The sequence below is a fragment of the Bombina bombina genome, chromosome 5 (genome assembly GCF_027579735.1).
Source record: "Bombina bombina isolate aBomBom1 chromosome 5, aBomBom1.pri, whole genome shotgun sequence".
Classification (NCBI taxonomy): Eukaryota; Metazoa; Chordata; class Amphibia; order Anura; family Bombinatoridae; genus Bombina; species Bombina bombina.
Genome location: NC_069503.1, coordinates 705,803,307 through 705,812,259, shown reverse-complemented (window position 1 = coordinate 705,812,259; position 8,953 = coordinate 705,803,307).

Below are 8,953 nucleotides of genomic sequence, written 5' to 3'. Positions count from 1 at the left end.
ATACATTTCTGACATTCAAAAACAAAACAAAAACAAATCAGTGACCAATATAGCCACCTTTCTTTGCAAGGACACTCAAAAGCCTGTCATCCATGGATTCTGTCAGTGTTTTGATCTGTTCACCATCAACATTGCGTGCATCAGCAACCACAGCCTCCCAGACACTGTTCAGAGAGGTGTACTGTTTTCCCTCCTTGTAAATCTCACATTTGATGATGGACCACAGGTTCTCAATGGGGTTCAGATCAGGTGAACAAGGAGGCCATGTCATTAGATTTTCTTCTTTTATACCCTTTCTTGCCAGCCACGCTGTGGAGTACTTGGACGCGTGTGATGGAGCATTGTCCTGCATGAAAATCATGTTTTTCTTGAAGGATGCAGACTTCTTCCTGTACCACTGAAAAGGCCCCACAAGCTCATCTTTGATGATACCAGCCCAAACCAGTACTCCACCTCCACCTTGCTGGCGTCTGAGTCGGACTGGAGCTCTCTGCCCTTTACCAATCCAGCCACGGGCCCATCCATCTGGCCCATCAAGACTCACTCTCATTTCATCAGTCCATAAAACCTTAGAAAAATCAGTCTTGAGATATTTCTTGGCCCAGTCTTGACATTTCAGCTTGTGTGTCTTGTTCAGTGGTGGTCGTCTTTCAGCCTTTCTTACCTTGGCCATGTCTCTGAGTATTGCACACCTTGTGCTTTTGGGCACTCCAGTGATGTTGCAGCTCTGAAATATGGCCAAACTGGTGGCAAGTGGCATCTTGGCAGCTGCACGCTTGACTTTTCTCAGTTCATGGGCAGTTATTTTGCGCCTTGGTTTTTCCACACGCTTCTTGCGACCCTGTTGACTATTTTGAATGAAACGCTTGATTGTTCGATGATCACGCTTCAGAAGCTTTGCAATTTTAAGAGTGCTGCATCCCTCTGCAAGATATCTCACTATTTTTGACTTTTCTGAGCCTGTCAAGTCCTTCTTTTGACCCATTTTGCCAAAGGAAAGGAAGTTGCCTAATAATTATGCACACCTGATATAGGGTGTTGATGTCATTAGACCACACCCCTTCTCATTACAGAGATGCACATCACCTAATATGCTTAATTGGTAGTAGGATTTCGAGCCTATACAGCTTGGAGTAAGACAACATGCATAAAGAGGATGATGTGGTCAAAATACTCATTTGCCTAATAATTCTGCACTCCCTGTAGAATCGATAGAAGATAAATAGATAGATTTGTTAGATATATAATTACCCTGACAAAGTATAATAATTAAACATGCGGTCTGGGACCCATGGTAACTAGGTTGTGTTAAGTAGTATTTTTCTTAGCACTTCAATCCCTGTTACTCCCCCTATCGGGGGAGGTCTATATGGCCTGCATGATTACCCTTACAAAGTATAATAACAAGACATGCGGTCTGGGACCCATGGTAACTAGGTTGTGTTAAGTAGTACTATTCTTAGAACTTTCATCCCTGTCACTCCCCCTATCGGGGGAGGTCTATATGGCCTGCATAATTACCCTTACAAAATATAATAATAAAACATGCGCTCTGGGACCCATGGTAAGGTTGTGTTAAGTAGTACTGTTCTTAGCATTTTAATACCTGTTACTCACCATATCGGGGGAGGTCTATATGGCCTGCACGATTACCCTTAATGAATATAATAATAAAACATGCGCTCTGGGACCCATGGTGAGGTTGTGTTAAGTAGTACTGTTCTTAGCATTTTAATACCTGTTACTCACCCTATCAGGGGAGGTCTATATGGCCTGCATGATTACCCTTACAAAATATAATAATAAAACATGCGCCCTGGGACCCATGGTAAGGTTGTGTTAAGTAGTACTGTTCTTAGCATTTTAATACCTGTTACTCACTCTATCGGGGGAGATCTATATGGCCTGCATGATTACCCTTACAAAATATAATAATAAAACATCCGTTCTGGGACCCATGGTAACTAGGTTTATTTCAGTAGTACTGTTCTTATTAGTTTAATACCTGTTACTACCCCTATCTGGGGAGGTCTATATTTTAAATTTACAATAATGTTAATCAGATATGAGTGGTGGCTGCTGGCACAGCAATTAACCACAGAAGCCTGACACATAGGCCTGATAGAAAATGAAATTAGATTACACTAGCAAAATTATTTAAAAGTTTTGTTGTTTAAATTTACACTAATGTTAAGCAGATATGAGTGGTGACTGCCTGGCTGGCACAGAGCAATTAACCACAGTATATGCTGTGTGAGCCGGAGACACAGGCCTGATAGAAAATGAAATTAGATTACACTAGCAAAATGATTTAAAAGTTGTTTTTTTTTAAATTTACAATAATGTTAAGTAGATATGAGTGGTGGCTGCTGGCACAGCAATTAACCACAGTATATGCTGTGTAAGCCTGACACACAGGCCTGATAGAAAATGAAATTAGATTACACTAGCAAAATGATTTAAAAGTTTGGTTGTTTAAATTTACACTAATGTTAAGCAGATATCAGTGGTGGCACTAATCACAGTATATGCTGTGAGCCTCACACACAGGCTGAAAGCCAGGCAAATGCAAATAAAATTACAAAAAGACAAGTTCTAGCCCTAAAAAGGGCTTTTTGGGGTGCTGTCCTTACAGCAGAGATTAGATGAGTCCTTCAGGACTGTAGTGGACACTAAATACACTAGCCTAGCTATCTATTTCCCTATAATGTCAACAGCAGCAACACTAAAGCTCCTCTCACTAAGAAAGCAAGATCGTAATGAATCTAAAATGGCTGCTGCCCAGGAGCTGTGAGGGTCTGTGAGGGAGTGTCTGCTACTGATTGGCTCAAATGTGTCAGAAGGCTGTGAGATACAGGGTCAAAGTTTCCTCAATGATGACGAATAGGGGGCGTATCGAACATCGCATATGTTCGCCCGCAGCAGCGAACGCGAACAAGCTATGTTTGCCGGGAACTGTTCTCCGGCGAACCGTTCTCGACATCACTATTAGGCATTTCAAAGTGAATTGCAGATTTAAAAGAGAGTGGTAAAAAAAGATCCTGCTCGAGGTCCTTTAGTTGAAAGTGACCCACATCTAACAACCAATCTGGAATAATTTTCATTATGCACGCCCAATTATATTTTATTTTGAATACACAGGAAGTTAAAACCTGCAAATTCTCTCTCTTGGGAGAGTCTGTGTAAAGACAGTTTAACTTTTTCTTTCCCCCATAGAAAATTTTTGAAGGCTTTATTTAACCTTCTTATATCCGACAGTTTTAACAACAAAGGCATATTCTGCATAATATATAGAAGTTTAGGGAGTTTTATCATTTTAACCAGATTAATTTTACCTGCTAAAGTAAGGGCAAATGTATCCATCTCTGAAGGTCGTTCTGCACTTTATCTATTAACCCAACCCAGTTTTCTTTGTACCCTTTTTTTTAGATATATTAACATTTATACCCAAATACTTTAGGCTCTTAACTTCCTTAAATGGACTTTCTCCTCTATAGTTTTCACTCTTTTGAATCCATAATATTTCAGATTTTTGTGAATTCACCTTATACCTCGAAAAAGTACTAAAGCTACGAAGAATCTGCATGAGTTTCGGGATATTTTCACTAGCGTTACTAATAAACACCAGGAGAAAATCCGCGTATAGGGATATTTTAAGTTCTTTGGGGCCTACTTTTATACCAGACAGACCATTTCTCAGGACAACTGCCAAAGGTTCAATGCTCAAGTTGAAAAGCAACGGAGATAACGGGCACCTTTGTCTGGTCCCTTTATTTAATTGAAAATTATCTGAAAGTAAGCCATTAACTACTAAAGCCGAAAATGGTTTGTCATATAATTTATGAATACATTTCAGAAAATATCCTTTAGGCCAAATTGTTCTAAGGAGTCAAAGAGGTGCTGCCAATCAATAACATTGAATGCCTTTTCAGCATCAATAGCGATAATTGCATTGTCTTTTTCTGGTTGCATAGTTTCAGTCTCCTGGACACCATAATAATCTACTGTTAGAATCAGTTTCCTTAAATTAGTAAACGACGATCTGCCTTTCATAATCCCTGTTTGGTCAGGGTTAATCAATTTGGTTAGTAACCTCTGTAGCCTCGCAGCAGTATAGTCTGAATTGAGCAGTGATATTGGACGGTATGCGTCTAATGATTCAGGATCTTTAACTTTTTTTGGAATTAAGGTAATAATCGATTTTGTAAATTCTTGAGAGAATCTCGATCCTTCCATATAATAATAATTAAATAACTCAGCAAGGCTTTGCAGGATATTACTCTGCAAAATTTTGGAATACACATTCAGTAACGTGTCCGGACCTGCAACTTTATTGCAGGCTAGCTGTTTAATAGCCTTCTCAATTTCTGCCTGTGCTATTTAGATCTGATAAGTCTTCAGATAGGAGATATGGGAGTTTACAAGATTCCCAAAAATGTCTCTTATTATCTTCATTAGTTACTGAGGAGGAAAAAATCTGTTTGTAGTATTTTAAGAATTCAGCACTAATATCATTGATTTGGGTTAGTCTTTTCTTATCGCCAAGATTATTTTAGGACCCTTAATTATTTTTACCAGATTAGACAGACATTTACCCATTTTACCTCCATACCTATAGTATTTGGCATTCATTTTTAATACTTCTACAGCAGCATTCTGCTGCAAAAATATTTCCCTCTTCTTTTTTGCCTGTATATATGCACTCCATTTCTCATTCGACAGCTCTCTTAAATAAGCATTAAATGCATTGACCAGTTGATTAGAAAGTTGAGTACTACGCTCGTTATTTTTTTTTTTTAAGATGACATACATATGCTTTTATTTCTCCCCTTAAAACTGCTTTAGATGCTTCTCACAGAATCTCGGGATTCTGAACTGATTCTTTGTTGTTTAAAATAAATTCTTTCCATTTTTCATTTAGCCAGTTCTTAAATTTCATATTGTTAAAAAGAAATTTTGGGAAGTTAAAGAACGCATACGGCCTTTTTATCTGATCGGATTGCAACTGCAACATAATTGGGGCATGATCTGAAAGAATAATTGCAGAAATAGAGGCCTTTGAAGCCTTGCCTACTAGTTTTTTTATCTATTAAGAAGTAATCAATTCTCGAAAATGTTTTATGTGTTTTGGATTCACATGTGTATTCTTTTAGATCGGGATTCTGAAATCTCTAGCTATCTACTAGATTAAAGGTTTTTTTAAAAAAAAATTAGGAGATTTATTTCAGCTTTATAGCTTTTTTTCTATTTTTCTCTTTTATTCTATGTAATCGGTCCAGGGGATATTGTGTAATTAAATTTAAATCTCCCCCCATAAAAAGACTGTTTCCTGTATAAACTGCTAATTTTTTTGTTAAATTGTTCCAGAACCCTTTATCCCCATTGTTTCGGCCATATATATTGCAGAGAGTATATTTCTGTTCAGATATTATTACCCATACAACAATAAATCTGCCATCCTCATCAATATCTGTATGTGTTATTTTGTAATCAAGATTTTTATGGAAACTTAAAACTGGTTCTTAAACAGCTCTTGATTATTTTATAGAGTTTAAAATTATGCTCTAAATATAAACATTAAAATGTTAATTTAGTAGCTTGTGTTGTTTAGATCCAGCAACACAACATCAGTGAAGATATGGGTTGTTGAGTATCTTTCGTTGCTTTGTCCACCTCTTGCATATAACTAACAACCATCAAACGTTTACTATTTTGCTGTACAACGTGTATGTTGAATGAATTTTGTGTGATTGCAAATTATGTGTTCAATGAATAATTGAGATCACTGTGGAAAACTCTATGTAACCTAAGTATAATATAACCATTTACCATCTTGGGAAATAATAACGCTCAGGTGCACAAATTGTATGGACTCGCAGGGTTTGGCAGCCTTGAACCACCAATCCTTCTCAACCTTTTGGTCACACAAGTGATTGTGCCTTTTCTTAGGGATTAAATGGTACAGACATAGACCCTTTGAAAAGGTACATATTAGTTCCTTAAGGTGTAATTATCACCCTAAGTGTTCACAAACGGACCCCAACGGTACCCTTTTTACTGACAGTATGCATACATAATATATATAAGGATATCAAAGTTCTCTCTATCTATCATCTATCTATATAAATAAATATATATATATATATATATTTATTTTTAAAAATCATATCTACTATTACTTACATTATGTTTTGACAAGTGAAGTGCTCTAAAAACTGACTGAACATACTCCTTTTGCAATACCCTGAGTTGCCTAGTTTTGCAAATGGTATGCCATCATGGGGGTAATTTTCTAACCTCTGCTGCCATATTGCCTTAAAGGCAACATAGACCAAGAAAATCAATTTGTCAAATTTCCAATGTAAATGGGCAGACCTGTAACAATAACAACCTAAAAATCCCAGAAAGCCTGTAAATGGAGCGCATTGTTGTAATCATGGGACATTGCAGAATGCAAATATGGGTGTTTACTGCAAATATGGGTGTTTTATTATTTGTAATAAAAAAATGTTGGGGGAAAAAGAAAATTTCTTAATTTCTCACACTTACGTAGATTTTATTAATATACAATTATACACCTAGATTACGAGTTTTGCGTTAGAGGCTGTTTATGCTCACCGCTCACTCAAAGTCTAACACCTGCAAAAAAGCAGCGTAAAGCTCCTTAACATAGCCCCATTGAGTCCTATGGGGAAATACATTTTATGTCTACACCTAACACCCTAACATGAACCCCAAGTTTAAACACCCCTAATCTGACACTTATTAACCCCTAATCTGCTGCCCCCAATGTCGCCACAACCTACCTACACTTCTTAACCCCTAATCTGCCGCCCCCAACGTCGCCGCCACTATAATAAACATATTAACCCCTAAACCGCCACACTCCAGCATCGCAAACATTAGTTAAATATTATTAACCCCTAATCTGTCGTCCCTAACATCGCCGCCACCTACCTATATTTATTAACCCCTAATCTGCCGCTCCCAACGTCGCCGCCGCTATTCGAAGTTTATTAACCCCTAAACCTAAGTCTAACCCTAACCCCCACTAACTTAAATATAATTTAAATAAATCTAAATAAAATTACTATATTTAACTAAATAATTCCTATTTAAAACTAAATACTTACCTATAAAGTAAACCCTAAGCTAGCTACAATATAACTAATAGTTACATTGTATCTAGCTTAGGGTTTAGTTTTATGTTACAGCCAAGTTTGTATTTATTTTAACTAGGTAGAATAGTTATTAAAAAGTTATTAACTATTTAATAACTACCTAGTTAAAATAAAGACAAATTTACCTGTAAAATAAAAGCTAACCTAAATTACACTAACACCTAACACTAGACTATAATTAAACAAATTCCCTAAATTAAATACAATTAAATAAAATTATCTAAAGTACAAAAAAAAACTAAATTACAGAAAATAATAAACAAATTACAAGATTTTTAAACTAATTACACCTAATCTAATCCCCCTAACAAAATAAAAAGCCCCCCCCCCCAAAAATAAAAAGCCCTACCCTACACTAAATTACAAATAGCCCTTAAAAGGGCCTTTTGTGGAGCATTGCCCCAAAGTAATCAGCTCTTTTACCTGTAAAAAAAATTACAACTCCCCCCCAAAATTAAAACCCACCACCCACACAACCAACCCTACTCTAAAACCCACCCAATACCCCCTTAAAAAAACCTAACACTAACCCCTTGAAGATCACCTTACTGGGAGAAGTCTTCATCTAACCGGGCTGAAGTCCTCAACGAAGTCGGCAGAAGTCTTCATCCAAGCCGGGCGAAGTGGTCCTCCAGACAGGCAGAAGTCTTCATCCAGACGGCATCTTCTATCTTCATTCATCTGGCGCAGAACGGGTCCATCTTCAAGATATCCGGCGTGGAGCATCCAATTCCAATGAAGTCTTCTTACTAAATGACGGTTCCTTTAAGTGACGTCATCCAAGATGGCGTCCCTTCAATTCCGATTGGCTGATTTCTATCAGCCAATCGGAATTAAGGTAGAAAAAATCCTATTGGCTGATGCAATCAGCCAATAGGATTGAAGTTCAATCCTATTGGCTGATCCAATCAGTCAATAGGATTGAGCTGGCATGCTATTGGCTGTTCCAATCAACCAATAGAATGCCAGCTCAATCCTATTGGCTGATTGCATCAGCCAATAGGATTTTTTCTACCTTAATTCCGATTGGCTGATAGAATTCTATCAGCCAATCGGAATTGAAGGGACGCCATCTTGGATGACGTCACTTAAAGGAATCGTCATTTAGTAAGAAGACTTCGTTGGAAGAGGATGCTCCGCGCCGGATGTCTTGAAGATGGACCCGCTCCGCGCTGGATGGATGAACATAGAAGATGCCGTCTGAATGAAGACTTCTGCCCGTCTGGAGGACCACTTCACCTGGCTTGGATGAAGACTTCTCCCGGCTTCGTTGAGGACTTCGGCCCGGTTGGATGAAGACTTATCCCGGTAAGGTGATCTTCAAGGGGTTAGTGTTAGGTTTTTTTAAGGGGGTATTGGGTGGGTTTTAGAGTAGGGTTGGTTGTGTGGGTGGTGGGTTTTAATGTTGGGGGGGTTTGTAATTTTTTTTACAAGTAAAAGAGCTTATTACTTTGGGACAATGCCCCGCAAAAGGCCCTTTTAAGGGCTATTTGTAATTTATTGTAGGGTAGGGCTTTTTTATGGGGGGGGGGGGCTTTTTATTTTGTTAGGGGGATTAGATTAGTTGTAATTAGTTTAAAAATCTTGTAATTTGTTTATTATTTTCTGTAATTTAGTGGGGGTTTTTTGTACTTTAGATAATTTTATTTAATTGTATTTAATTGTATTTAATTTAGGGAATTAATTTAATTATAGTGTAGTGTTAGGTAATTGTATTTAATTTAGGGAATTCATTTAATTATAGTGTAGTGTTAGGTGATAGTGTAATTTAG